A 15,830-nucleotide genomic window follows, 5' to 3' on the forward strand; every position below is an offset into this window, starting at 1 on the left:
GCATCAATCTGATGCCCTATCTATCATCAAGAAGCTTGGTCTGCCTGATCCGAAACCAACATACATGTCATTACAACTAGCTGACCGTTCCGTCGCTTATCCACGAGGTATAGTGGAGGATGTCTTGGTCAAGGTGGATAAACTCATCTTTCCTACTGACTTTGTAATTCTTGATTTCGAGGAAGATAAGAAGATTCCCATTATTTTGGGAAGACCATTCTTGGCTACAGGCCGAACTATGATCGATGTGTAAAAAGGAGAGCTTTCGATGAAGGTTTATGATCAAAAGGTCACTTTTAATGTGTTCAAGGAAATAAAGTTACCCACAGCTAAAGAGGAGTGCTTTAAAGTAGAGCAAATGCAGGTTTTGAATGCACCTCCGTGGAAGAGGAAATTGGATTTGCTATTCGATTCTCTTGGTTTAGCAGAGCTGAAAATTTCTCAGGAGCGTTTTGAACCATTAATTCAAGAAGCTCCCACACTTGAGCTCTACCGAAAGCCGGATCACTTGAGTTATTCATTCTTAGGTGCACCCCATGATAAGGTGTTGGGATATATTTTTTATGATGTAGAGAGTGGATGGACGGATATTCTCATGCCTACAGAGGGTTCTTCTCATATGCAACAGGTAGTTGATAGGACTAGTGTTGGTGATGCACAATATAGAAGATTGACTAGGCGTATGGAGGCCATGCATGTCATCCACCGATATTTTGCTGAAGATTTGACACACGCTTTCGGTACTGTTGTTTGAGACACTGGTGGCGAGGTTGATTGGCCACCTGATCCTCCACCCGACGAGGGTGACTCTCCCGCTAATTAGGTATGCTTGAAATCCTTATTATTGCCTTCAATGAGGATATTGAAAATTTTAAGTTTGGGGGTGATAATGTAAGGATTAGTAGTGTGTGTGTCCATATAGATTCATATAGATTCATATTGCATGTTTAGTTGTAGTTCATTCATATTTTTGCATGATTTGTTCATTTAGGACATATTTGTTTATTTTTATGTGATTTTATATAGTTGCATTTGCATGCATATTTAGCATGATCCCTTAAGATGAACTATGATATTTGATAAGTTGATGTTGATTGGAGTGTGGTGATGATGAATAGAGGGATTTTTAAGTCCTAATGAATTGATTTACATGCCAGAAACAAATATTTTCACAAAGTCTTATAGGTTTGCTTTTGATCTAGATCATGATCATACTTGTTTGTTGTTGAGATTTAATCACTTGGTTATATTTAGAATTTGTGATATTCTCGTAATGATGTAAAAATACTGATTTTTTTATCTGGAGAAAAACTTGGATTTCATTGCTACTTGTTGTAAGGCTATGCGTCAAATGGCAAGTAGCCGACTCATATTTTTATGAGTAGTCTAGGGTTGAATGAGATAGAGCGAAACACACTCATTCAGAAATTATTGAAAAAAAAAGAAAAAAAAGAGAAAAAAAAGAAAAAAAGTATGTGTTTATGCATAATTTATCAAGAGTGAGCTTTTTAATACTCGAGTTATTAAGTTCTAGGGGACTTTGTGCCTAGTGACCTAAGGCTTTTATAGTCTGGGATCCGCTAACCTAACGCTCGCTATATGGGTATTATTGCATAAGTCTTTTGGGACCTCATTCATTGCACGGTCAAATAAGCATCTTTGTTATGTATTCAATAATAATATGAATCCTTGTATAACTCTAGTAGAAAGGAGGTGTTGTGAGTCATAATACGTTTATTGTCTATTATCTTTATAAACTTTTGATTGTTTCGATGATAGATAAGTTATGGTTATTGATCTAGTATCGAGAGATATCTGTTTAGCATTCCACACATGCACGTTTTTGGTTTGTGAGTTGGTTTGTGGGATTTATTCAAACTCTATTTTAAGTCATTGCATTCTTAGAGGCATTGGCTTATTCATTTGGTTATGGTTATTCTGAGGGGATCGATTGCATTATCATTTAGTTGCATTCACGTAGTTGCATTCATACATTAGGTTTGTTTTGTAGTTTTGAGTCTGTTTATGCTTGAGGACAAACATCAATTCAAGTTTGGGGGTGTCATAAGTGGATTTTATATCCAATTGGAATGCTTTATTATAAGCTTAAATTGGTGTTTTGGACTCAAGTTGTTGGTATTTTGATGTGTTTTTGTGTTATTGCATTTTAGTGTTCAGTTAAATGAAGAAAGGAGCTTATAAAGGAAATATGATAAAAAGTGATCAGATTTGGAATCCAAAGCCATTTTCAAGTTGTAGAGAATCTCGTTAGCTTCGTGTGGGTAGTTGAATCGCCTAATTCTGACGAGTAGAACTCAAGTTATGGCCAAAATAAGATTCATCAGAATTTTTCCAGACAGGCCTCAGGCGCCCGCCTGGTGTGCCGCGCGGCCGCCCGCTGGTGGAGGTGCCCGCCTGGGGTGCCGCGCAGCCGCCCGCTGATGCACGGTTGAGTTCGCTGAAAAAGCCTTTTTTGAGTGAAATTTGACAATTTTAAGGGTTCAGGTCCAATATGGGCTTATATATACTTAAAAAAGGGTTTTCATCATCCGGAAAGATTGGGATACCAAGGAGAAGAACTGGAAGCACAGAAAAACTCCGAAAAAGAAGATCTTGTTTTCAACTTGTAATTTTTTGAATTAGTTGTAACTTTGGATGCTCGTTTTCGTTCTTGTTGAACCTAGATTTCGTTTATTCGTACTTTAATTATTATTCAGTTTAATAAGACCTTGTTTTATACCATGCTTTCATTGAAACCCATGGTGACGATGAGTTCGATTATGAACTAATCGTTGTCATGGGATTCTAGCGGATTTACTTATGGATTTCAATAGGTAATTGTTTCGATATCTTGGTGTGTGGTGATTGATTGATATTATAGTATTGGTTGTGCTTATTCGTCTTATGTTTGTAGCTAACATATAAGATAGTTTGTTAATCTCTTTTGAAGAGACAGTGAATATAAAGGTTTAGAACTTGCCATGCTAGCATAGGTTCATGTATTGTATGCATGATTAGTGGGTAACTCTAACCATTTTACATGCCCTATGTAATCAAGATTGATAACTTATGCTTAAACCGTTATTTTGTCAAATTTTATAGACATATAGGGTCTCAATATAATTGGTGCCTATTCAGCTTCTATCTCTTTTGTGGATGTCTGGTAGAATGGTACTCGTGTAACGAAAGTTGGCGTTTATCAGTTTCGTGTTATCTGATTAGTATCATCTCCATCACATGCTAAGGTTAAGAACGAAAAGGCTATTGAATGAAGTAGTAATGAAGTTAGAATCCCATGTTTGTCATATATATTAATTCAACCTCAATTCTCTTAGTTAATGTTATTTAGTATAATATCTTAGTTTAATAAAAACCCAATTTATTATTTGTCTTAGCATTGAGCGATAACCATACATTGTTGCATAAGTGCATAAATTGAACTTAACCTAAACCGGTCTCTGTGGGAACGAATCTGATTTATATCTTATACTACTTGCGAACGCGTATACTTGCGTGAATATTAGTGCATGCTTTCGCCCTAACATTAGGGTCTTGGATCTAATAGACACAGGCTTCACTTTCTTGGTTGCTCTAATCTTTGTCTTCTTTGGCTTGTTGAAGATAGGTAAGTTGAATTCAGGAATTGGCAGACTTTCCCAATCTAATGGCTCATCCTTGGGAATAATAGGTACACCATGAAAGTTCTTTATTGGATCCATCTTGAATTCCTCATGCACCACTGATGGCATGGATGATTGAGTTGATATTGTAGACTTTTTGGGAATGTAGTCCTCCATTTCCTCATCACTGAAGTCCAATTTTCTTTTAGAGTGAAGCTTGTATCTGAATTTTCTTTTCTGTGGAGGTTCATTTTGCATTTGTTGATCTTGAGCTTCAGTAATCACATGTGATTTTTCAGATATCTCAGTTGTAGATTTGACAGCTTGAAGTTTGGCCAAGATAACAGCTTGCTCCTTCTTTTGTTTGAGCTTCTTAGCATCTAAAGTAGCCTGCTTCTTTTCTTGCTTGATCATTTTTTCTCTTCCTTCTTAGCTTCTACAAACAAAGGGTGTCCAACCACCACACAGATTTATTTTCCATTCCTGTAGATTTTGGCAATTCTTTTCTTTTGAGCTGAATCAGATGGATCTTTGTAAAATGCAATTGACCTTGCCAACAACTTCTTTTCATCTGGCCTAGGTGTCTCAAACATAAGATCCACGGGATTTTTATCTGAGAACTTTGAATAGTTCCTTTTTGGCTTTAAAATTAGATTAGCTTTTGGAGATTTGATGCATGAGGTTTGGCCTTTTTCGAAGCTACCTAGACTCATTTCATTCACAGAGATTTGTTTGACTTGAGAATGGTGATGAAAAGTCTTTTCTGGTTACTGTATCTGGCCAAATTTCTTCTGAATATCTACATCAATCTTCTTCCATTTTTCATCTAGCTCCTTCTCAGCTGCTGCTACATCAATCTTTGTTAGTTTGTCATTTGATTCCAGTTTTGCTGTTGCTAGATTGATGAGATCAATGTTATCCATAGCCGGTGGCTTAGTGAAAGCAATTGCTGGCACAATTACTTTGCTGAATTGAATGTTGAGCTGTTTATCCCCCTCACTTGATGAACTTTTCTCCCCCTTTTTGTTAGCATCAAGTTATTGAGAAGAAGGGAGTTGTGCAACCACCAACTGTTGGAGCAGAGAAGTCTGAGCTTCTTGATTTGCAAGTATGTTGGCGACTGACTTCTCCACATTAGACAACTTAGAGTCCATGGCCTCAACCTTTCTATTTAAATCAGCTTCTTTCCTGAATTTCTGAGCTATCACAATCATGGTGGTTCCAGGAAGTCTTGCATCCAACCTTACTATAAAACCCTGTTTGGCATCAGAAATTTCTTGCTTCATTTCATCCACACTTTGACTGTGTTGGAGAGCTTGAATCTTTTACAGCTGTAGAGCTTCAAGATGTGCTGTAAGTAACCTTTTAGTGCAGGCGCTTGTGGATGCTTAAATTATTGGGTGTCATGAATAAGCTTGAATAATGTGGATTGGAGATGTGAATATGAACACTCTTTGGTTAGCATCCAGGAGAGAATGTCTACTTCTCCCCATATGCTCATGCTGTCATCCTCATCATCCCCACCATCATCCCCAAAAGAGTCTTCATCCAGTTCAAACTCACTGCCAGTTGTATATGGCATAACAGAGATTGCATCCTTTGCCCTTTGTAGAGAAGCAATTGTATGTACTAGGTTCAACATCTTCTCAACATCTTCATTGCCCTGTCCAGCTAGAGTTTGATAAGCTGGAATAGGATGAGTAAATGTCTCAGCATCTAGGGAGATAGAATATATGACAGCTTGATATTCTTGCTGAAATAGTCTCTTCCTTTCTGCATCACTGACATTCATTGACTCACTAGCAATGGTGTCCACCCTTATAACTCCTGTACCTGCATTTCTCTCATGATCTCTCTTTTCTTGCATCAAGGGCTCCCCTTGGCTCACCACCCTCACACCCTCACCTTCACCTTCTAAGGTGGGACTCCTCTCACTCTCTTTTTCCAGGCTGGAAGAAATAGCCTACATGAGTTCATTCTTTTCCTCTCCTTTTTCCTGGGAGCAACCCTGCCTCTCACTCATTTCACTCCCTTCCCTCAGTCGTAAGAGTGATTGTACAACTACTGACTCATCTACACTTGTCAAAATTGTTGAATTTTTAGTGTGTATAGAGAGGATAGTAGTTAGGCTAGCTGACGGATGACTGCTGTTAGGCACATCCGTCGGGATACAATCACTAACCGACGGATGAACAATATCCATAGGAATAGAAGAAATGAATGAGTTTGGAGTGGAGACTTTGTAGATTCTGTGCAGATTGATGAAAATTTAGGCACATATGTCTCAATAGATCCTGAAAGAATTGGCAATTGAGCGAACAAATCATCTAAAAGATGATGCTCACTTACACTAGATTTTGGCTACCCAACAAAGTTAAAGAGGGGGAGTTAGGAATTGATATGTTAATCATATCCACATCCAGAGAATTTGTGGGAGAGGTTGGTGTTTGAGGTGCTTCTATCACTAAAGATTTTGGCTGTGACTCTATATTTATTGGATCCACATCAAGCTAAATTTGAGATGGTGCAGTGACTGAGTCTTTTGCTCTAGTTTGCACTGTGTGTGTTCCCTGTGCCTCCCCAAGGGTTTTGGATCTCTTATTTCTGGCATAGGTTTGAGGTGAACTTGTGTCCCTTACCCTCTTGGTCTGTGCTCCTGGTTGGGAGCTTGTTTCAATAGCAACATCCTTTTGGGAGGATGAAGCTAGAATTGTGCTAATTTCCTTATTAATTACCTTAGTTTGTTGGGAAACTGAGGTGTGGCTAGGTTTGGGTACACTTTCCTCACCAACCTTACCCTTAGGGTTTCTTTGATTTTCACCCTGTCCCTCACCCAACTCAATACCCTGCACACTCCCCTCTTTAGGTTTGGTAGATTTTGCAACTGGTTTCTTTTGAGAGAAATCAGAGGGGGGCTTTCTTTATTTTGGATTTTGAAGGTTTTGTTTTGGTAGCTTGGGTAGGCATCTGTTGGGTCAATGACACAGATGCCATAACTACACTTGAAGGAAAAGAAATTTGTGAGGTTGGAAGAGTAGTGACAGTGGTGCTTACCTCACTTACCTGAGGGCCCTCCATGATTGGAAAGTAGAAGAGGGACACCTCTTTGTGGTGACTTGCTCTGTTGAGATCTGCAATAATTCTTCCCTCTTGAACCCAACAATTCAGTTTGTTGGTTGGGTTCTCAATAATAATGTTCTTCATAAGATGGTTAGCAAGCATCTTAAAGAATCTAGCATAATAAACACTTTTACCTCTCTTATTAACTTCCCCTAACTTATAGCCTAATTCAAACATAACCATGTCAATGAAATTATGACACTAACATATAAAGCATGTTAAGCATGGCAGTATTGACAGAATCGAAATTACTTACCTTACCAGAAAATACCTTGGTAACTACATCACACAGATAACTCCATTCTTTTCTAAGACCTAGCCTCCTAATCTCCTCTATAACTTTACAGTAGATTGTGGGTGATTCCAGCATAGCATAAATGAGTCTGCAACCTTTCACAAAATCCTTCATTTTGTGAAAATCTTCAGATTGTGGAATTTCCCTGTTCACAGGGGCTACGAAGTTGTTCTTTTCATAGATGAATCCAGACTGAGACACGATTTTGACTACTGGTGCCATTGTTAAAGTACGGGAATTTGTAGAGAGAAAGAGAGTATTTGATTTGTAGAAGAAGAGAGTTAGAGCAATTGATTTGACAATGATAAAAGAATAGAATAGGATTGATTTTTGCTTTTATACTATCTCAGAAATAAACTGCTAAAAGTAATAAAGTAAAATAAAGTAACCAATCAAAATAGCCCAAAATAGTCGTTTAAAAATAAATAAACTGTCAAAATTCTATCAATTATCCATCGTGTTATACTTACAGACTGTAAGTATATCCGATGGACAATGTTCAGAGTTCCAACGGCTAAGATTGAGATAATTCGATGGATGTGAATAAAACAATTATCCGTTGTGTTTAAAATAATCCAGAAAGATATTTGATTTTTATTAAGAAATTCTATTCCGACGGATGATCAAACTCGATGGATAATAAGCATCCGTCGGGATGTAAATTTTGACTTAGCCAAAATTTTATCTAGGACAGAAAAATCAATTAAGTTTCAAGCTGTATTATAACTAGAAACAATATCTGAAATAATTTAAGAATAATTAAGCATACCTAAATCACTTACCAACCTAGAAAAGGTGGATTCATCAAGTGGCTTGGTAAAGATATCTGCAAGTTGTTTTTCACTTGGAACAAAATGAAGTTCCGAAGTACCATTCATCATATGTTCCCTAATGAAGTGGTACTTGATGTCTATGTGCTTTGTTCTTAAATGTTGTACTGGATTTTCAGTGATGGCAATTACACTTGTGGTATCACAGAAAATAGGAATTTTGTCCACTTGTAGACCATAGTCCAACAATTGGTTTTTCATCCACAAAATCTGTGCACAGCAACTACCAGCAACAATATATTCAGCTTCAGCTGTAGAAGTAGAAACTGAATTTTGCTTTTTACTGAACCAGGACACAAGCTTGTTTCCTAGAAATTGACAGGTTCCTGTTGTACTTTTTCTATCAATTTTACAACCTGCATAATCTGCATCTGAATAACCAGTTAGATCAAAACCAGAATCTCTAGGGTACCAAATGCCAAGTTTTGGTGTTCCCTTGAGATATCTGAAAATTCTCTTAATAGCTACTAAATGAGATTCTTTAGGATCAGCCTGAAATCTAGCACAAAGACAAGTAACAAACATTATATCTGGCCTACTAGTTGTTAAGTATAGAAGTGAACCAATCATGCCCCTATAGCTTGAAATATCCACAGACTTTTCAGTAGTGTTTAATTCAAGTTTAGTTGTAGTGGCCATGGGAGTTTTTGCAGATGTGCAATCCATTAGATCAAACTTCTTCAAGAGATCATAAATATATTTGGTTTGACTAATGAATATTCCATCACTAACTTGCTTAACTTATAAACCAAGAAAATAAGTTAGTTCTCCCATCATGCTCATATCATACTTACTTTGCATCAATTTGGCAAACTTTTTGCAAAGTTTTTCATCTGTAGAGCCAAATATAATATTATCTACATAAATTTGAACAAGTATACTAGAGCCATTAACATTTCTAAAGAATAAAGTTTTATCAACAGTACCTCTTGTGAAGTGATTTTCTAAAAAGAACTTTGATAAAGTGTCATACCAGGCTCTAGGTGCTTGCTTCAATCCATAAAGTGCTTTCAAAAGATAGTATACATATTCTGGAAAATTGGATCTTCAAACCCAGGAGGCTGACTGACATAGACTTCCTCCTCCAAATCTCCATTCAGAAAGGCACTTTTGACATCCAATTGATAGACCTTGAAATTGGCATGGGCTGCATAGGCTAAGAAAATTCTGATGGCTTCAAGTCTTGCAACAGGAGCAAAAGTTTTATCAAAATCTATTCCTTCTTGTTGACAGTAGCCCTTAGCAACCAATCTAGCTTTGTTCCTGACCACTATGCCATTTTCATCCATCTTGTTTCTGAATACCTACTTGGTGTCAATTATATTCTTTCATTTGGGTTTGGATACCAGCTTCCATACCTTGTTCCTTTCAAATTAGTTTAGCTCCTCCTACATAGCTAAAACCCAATCAGGATCTAACAAAGCATCTTCTACCTTCTTTGGTTCTTCCTTAGAAAGAAAGCTGCTATATAGACATTCTTCTTGAGTTAATTTCCTTGTTTGAACTCTAGAAGATGCATCACCAATGATGAGCTCAAAAGGGTGATCTCTAGTCCATTTTCTTTGTTGAGGTAGATTAGCTCTAGATGAAGAGGCCTCATTGTTGTCTTGATGTGTGACTGAGTTTTGATTATGAGAAACTCCCCCTGAGTTTGTGAATCTTTGATTTGAGAAAAAGGTACTTCCTGTAGGTGGTCTGTTCTGACTCTCAGCTTCTCTGATTGTTCCAACGGATGATGCACTTTGTATCTCGACAGATGAAGCTGATTGTCTCCCGACGGATGAGACAGATTTTCTACTGACGGATGAAGCATTTTGTAACTCAACAGATGTTGAATTATGTGCTTTATTAGTTGTAGATTTTTCTGCATTATCCTTAGCCACTATTTCTTGATCACTTTCATCATCACTGTCATCACCAACCATCTCAAAAATATCAAACTTGAGGCTTTAATGGAAATCTCCATCTTGCAGTCCTTCAATCTTTTTATCATCAAACACAACATATACTGATTCCATAACAATGTTGGTTCTTAGATTGTAGACTCTATATGCTTTTTCAACAGCATATCCAACAAAGATTCCTTCTTATGCTTTAACATCAAACTTTCCATGTTGATCAGTTTGATTCCTTAAGATATAACATTTGCAGCCAAAGACATGAAGAAAATTTAGAGTAGGCTTCCTATTCTTGAACAATTGATAGGGTGTCATGCACTTTGCTTGACTAACTAAAGAAATAATCCCATTCTCTTCATAAAATGATCTCATCACAGAGTTCTTGAACTCAGTTCCATTATCACTCCTGATTCTTCTTACTTTAAATTCAGGATGATTATTGACTTGCCTTATGTGATTGATGATGATTTCACTAGCTTCATCTTTCGACTTTAGAAAATATTTCCAAGAGAACTTTGAGAAATCATCTACAATTACTAAAATATCTTTTTCTTGAGATGGACAACACATTGACTGGTCCAAATAAATCCATGTGCAACAGTTGCAAAGGTTCTTCAATTATTGAATCAAGCTTCTTTCTGAATGATGCTTTAATCTGCTTTCCTTTCTGGAAGGCATCACACAATCCATCCTTAGTAAACTCCACTTGAGGAATAACTCTAACCAATTCTTTCTTGATAAGCTCATTCATGGTCTTGAACTTTAGATGGGACAGCTTCTTGTGCCATTGCCAACTTTCATCTTGACATGCCTTACTCAGAAGACAAGTGACATATACTGCATTTGATGAGTTCAAGTCATCTAGGTCCACATTTCCTTTTCTCATTTCAGTGAGAACCACTTTGTTGCTCTTTAAGTTTGTCATAACACAGGCTTCTGAATTAAAAGTAACTTAGTTGCCCTTATCACAAAGCTGGCTGATACTCAACAAATTATGCTTGAGACCATCCACCAGGGCAACCTCTTCAATAATGACATTATCTTTTGAAATCAAGCCATATCTCACAGTATAACCTTGCTCTCATCTCCAAAAGTAATTGTGGCGCCCTCCAAACCCGGGTCAGAAGTTTGGGGTCCACACACATACACCTTATTTATAACCTGCTTATAACAATAATAAAGATAATAATAATATGCAGTGACCCTACGTACCAACTACCACGGATCGCAACAGGTTAAAATATGCACACAAGCCAACCACACTTACTTATATTACAAACCGTTCAAATCCCAACTATCCAACTCAGAACTGAGTATTAAACATTATTACAAACTTTTACAAACTTAAATTATTCCAAAAGAAGCCTACTAGCTTAGCTCGATCAACCTGAACCCCTAGCTCTCGTGCTGGACTGGGGATCCTCGGTACCAACCGGTTCCTTCTTAACTGGAAAAGAACATAAACAATATCACACAAATGAGCTAACTAGCTCAGCAAGTCACAATGATAAAACTGAGAATAAGGATCATCAGGTAAATATGGTTATGATATCAAGTGAACAATGGATTATGATTTAGAATTGGATATTATATTTTCATTTTAAAAACCAAGGTTAGGCTGCTGATCAGTCACGCACTAACCCCGAGCAAAGCACACAACACTGCTCTAACAACTGGATCCAAGGCACATATTGGCCTAACTTGACCATTATATGGTCTGACCACGAATCTGGTCCACAATTTTATAAAAACAATCCAATTCTACCATAATAATAGAATAAGTAGTAATAAACCATGAACATGATCATTAAAAACAATGGACGTTCAATAATGAAAATGGTTCCAACCCGTATAAGGATCAATATGGCATTTTCAGAGCTTGGCTGTTAGGTAGTAAAAGAATTGGATAACAAAAGAATCAACATTTCAGGATTCCAAGGATTTGGTCTTTCAAAGCATAAGATACAATGGTTTGAATGTGTAAGCAATTTGGTTCAGTATTTAATATTTAGTTTATATGTATTTGTGGAGTAGTATTGTATATTTGGGGTTCGTATCTGGGTATACAATAATCAATAGTCCAGAAAGAATCAGGTTTACGGCTCAAGATCAATAACTGGAATCAGGGTTTTGGGTTTAGTGCTTCAAAGCACTTGCAATGTAAAACAACAATATCAATCTATACAATATCTCGAGAAAGTTCAGAACACTTGCCTGGTACTAGCTTATTACACTACACTTGCTCTCAATCACCATTGTCTTACTACTTGACTATTTGTTTCCCTTTCCTACGCCTTGCCTCTTCTGCTCACATAACATAAGCATCTATCAATATTTAACTCATACGATTCTATTCGACACATAGTTCTATCTACCCTTCGTTTCACCCAAATTCGATTAACGGATTGAAAGATACACAATAAACAAGTAAGTATCGAATATACAGACTGACAGTCAACCAACAAGTCACATATAACACATAGCACGTCACAAAATCAATAATATATCATTTATAAATAAATCTCGGGTCATAAACAAGCTTTCTGGTACTTAAAATGATTTTTAAAACATTTTTCAGAAATAAAACGGGTCGTTGGATCAATTTCGGAGAAACAAACAGGATTCGGTTGGCTAATTATGGCTTCGAAATAATTTTATAATAATTATCGAGCCTTGAAAATAATTTAGAATAATATTTTAAAGCTCGAAACTATTTTTTGGAATTTTTAAATCATTTTTAAATAATTAAATCTTATTAAATAATTAATTAAAATCAATTAATAATTAATTAAATCAATTGATCAATTAATTTTCGAATTAATTGATCAATTAATCGATTAAAAATTAACTGAAATTAATTAAGTAATTAATTCAGATTTATTTTTGAATTAAAAATAATTTTTGGAATTAAAATAATAATTTTTGGAATTTTCGGAAATTAAAAACGAATTTCTATAATAAAATAAATAGGAAATATGATTTTTGAATATTTTTAAAACAGGAATCCTAAATTTGCAAGTTCTGGAAAGTTCAGGGACTGAACTTCATCGTTTTCAAAACAACAGGGGCTAAAGTGCAATTTTGCACCCCCGTCGCCGGAAAACGTCCTGTCTCGCCGGAGACGACGTTCCCGGAATCCTCATACCTTCACAAGCTCCAGATTTAATCTACAATTTACCAGGAATCTAACCATACCGTTCAATCACACAGACAACCCCTGAATAGGCCGGAAAATGGTCGAGAAGTTTGCTGGTTTCCGGCGAACTCGACGTAACTTTAAAATCACAACTCCCTTTGATTCCGACATCCTCTGTTAACGAGCTATATACCAATCGATTGCAAATTTCATAAAGAACATAATCCACTATAAATCAACAGCTAATAACCCCTAAATCAAAAAGCCCCAAATTTCAATTGAAAACATTCATACGGGTTATAAACCCTAATTTCAAAATTCGAAAATCAAACTCAATTTTGAACATGTTATTGAACTCCAAATCAGTCATATAATATATCAAAATCATGAGGAAAACAAGCTCTACAACATGCAAGCATGAAATCATACAAACAATCATCCGAACAAAAATTCATGTTTTTAATAAAATTAATTCGAAAATAAATAAAAATATAGAAAATAAACCTTGATTTCTGCAGGTGTATGGATCACAGAATCTGGTAGAGCTCTTCAAAACCTTCAGATTGGTTACTCGAGCTTTCCAAACTGAATTCAATAACACCTCCAAAAGCTTGTTTGATTCTCAAAAGATTATATGAATATAAGGTTTTTCTCTGGAAAATTATATAATTATCTGTCTGCAAATGATTTTGATATGAAATAAAATACGGTAAAAGGCTATTTATAATTACTGAAAATTAGTATCCCGTTGGATCATTCCGGATATAAAACGGTACGTTTATTTATAAAGACTGATCCAAACGGTATATGTTTTCGGGATAATTATCCAAATCAGTACAATTTGTACTGCGGTCTTGCTCTCAGCGCTTGGTTACACGTACTACGAGGTGATATTTGGGATGGTTTAATAAAAAGCTCCCGTTTATCGAAAATACGAGTTTTATTGATTTACCGAAACGAATATTGTATCGAAAATGTTGCGCCGGGACCCGCGCAGGACAAATCGTACGCCGGATCGAAAAAGTCGAAACATGGAATATGCTCAGAATATTACAATTAGGTTAGGAAGGAATTCCCGGAAGAGTTTCGGGTTCCAAAAACGTAACAACGGATGACGTCGGTTGGTTCCCGTTTTTATAAAATAGATTTTAAATACCCGGAAAAAGATTTTATAAATTTCATATGATCCTTATAAATTCATAAATCAACATAAAAATAATTAGAAAGATATGACAATTATCTATATTTTATTTTGGACATATAAAAATTAAAATACTCGATTAATAATATTTTTAAATATCCAAACATATTTAACACTTAACAATTAATTCACAGAACAAATACTGAACACATATATTAATTATTTATTAGCAAAATACTTACACGATATATCCCGGATATTACATCCTTCCCCCTTAAAAGGATTCTGTCCTCAGAATCTCCTAAGAAAACAAATGAGGGTACTTTTCTTTCATATCACTTTCCAATTCCCAGGTTGACTCTTCAACCTTTGGGTTTCTCCATAGTACTCTTACTAGCTTTAATAGTTTATTTCTTAATACCTTTTCTCTTTCCTCTAAAATCTCTATCGGGCTCTCTATATATGACAAATCTGCCTGAAGCTCTATTGGCTCATATTCTATTATATGCCTGGAGTCTGGATTATACTTCTTAAGCATTGATACGTGAAAAATATTGTGAATGTGCTCCATGTGCGGAGGTAACGCCAATTCGTAAGCTACTTTGCCAACACGCTTTAGAATCTCAAAAGGTCCGACATATCTTGGGCTCAGCTTTCCTTTCTTTCCAAACCTCGTTAGTCCCTTCCACGGTGATACTTTCAGTAATACCAAGTTTTCTTCTTCGAATTCCATGTCTTTCCTTGACTGGTCTGCATATTTCCTTTGACGGTCTTGTGCTGTTATCAATCTTTTCTGGATTACTTCAACAACTTCCTTTGTCTGCTGCACCAATTCAGGTCCAGGTAATTTTACGTTCTCCTACCTCGTCCCAATATACTGGAGATATACACTTGCGTCCATAAAGGGCTTCATAGGGTGGCATCCCAATACTGGCGTGATAACTGTTGTTATAAGAAAACTCTATGAGAGGTAAATGCTCGTCCCGAATTCCTTTGAAATCAATAGCACAAACACGTAACATGTCCTCAATTATTTGAATCGTTCTTTCACTTTGGCCGTCCGTCCGGGGGTGATAAGCCGTACTCATATTCAATCTCGTTCCCAAACATTCTTGAAAACTTTTCCAAAATCTTGAATTAAATCTTAGGTCTCAATCAGATACGATAGACACAGGAACTCCATGACGAACTACAATTTCCTTCAGGTACATATGGACCAATTTGTCGAGTGAAAATCTTTCATTTATAGACAGAAAATGAGCTGACTTGGTAAGTCTATCCACTATAACCCAAATGGCATCATGATTAGCCCTTGTCTTTGGTAATCCAACTATAAAATCCATGGAAATATGTTCCCACTTCCACTCTGGAATCTCTAATGGGTGTAGCAATCCACTTGGTCTCTGATGCTCTGCTTTAACTCTCTGACATGTATAACATCTGCTAACCCATTCCGCAATCTCCCTCTTCATATCTGGCCACCAATAATTCTCCTTTAAATCTCGATACATTTTGGTACTCCCTGGATGGATTGAATACCTCGAATTATGTGCTTCTCGTAAAATTTCATTCTTCAGCTCCGTCACCGGTGGAATCAAAATTCTTGAAGAAAACCTAAGAATACCTTGATCATCCTTCTGCGTGCACAATTCCCCACCTACCAAACGATTTATATCTTGATCCATTACATCTTCCTGACACTTCTTTATTTTCTCTAGCAACTCCGGCTGAAAAGTCATACTGTACACTTTTGCTTCATTAGGCCTGCAAACTTTAATTTTCAATTCCAG

The sequence above is a fragment of the Apium graveolens genome, chromosome 1, assembly GCF_009905375.1.
Source record: "Apium graveolens cultivar Ventura chromosome 1, ASM990537v1, whole genome shotgun sequence".
Taxonomy (NCBI): Eukaryota; Viridiplantae; Streptophyta; class Magnoliopsida; order Apiales; family Apiaceae; genus Apium; species Apium graveolens.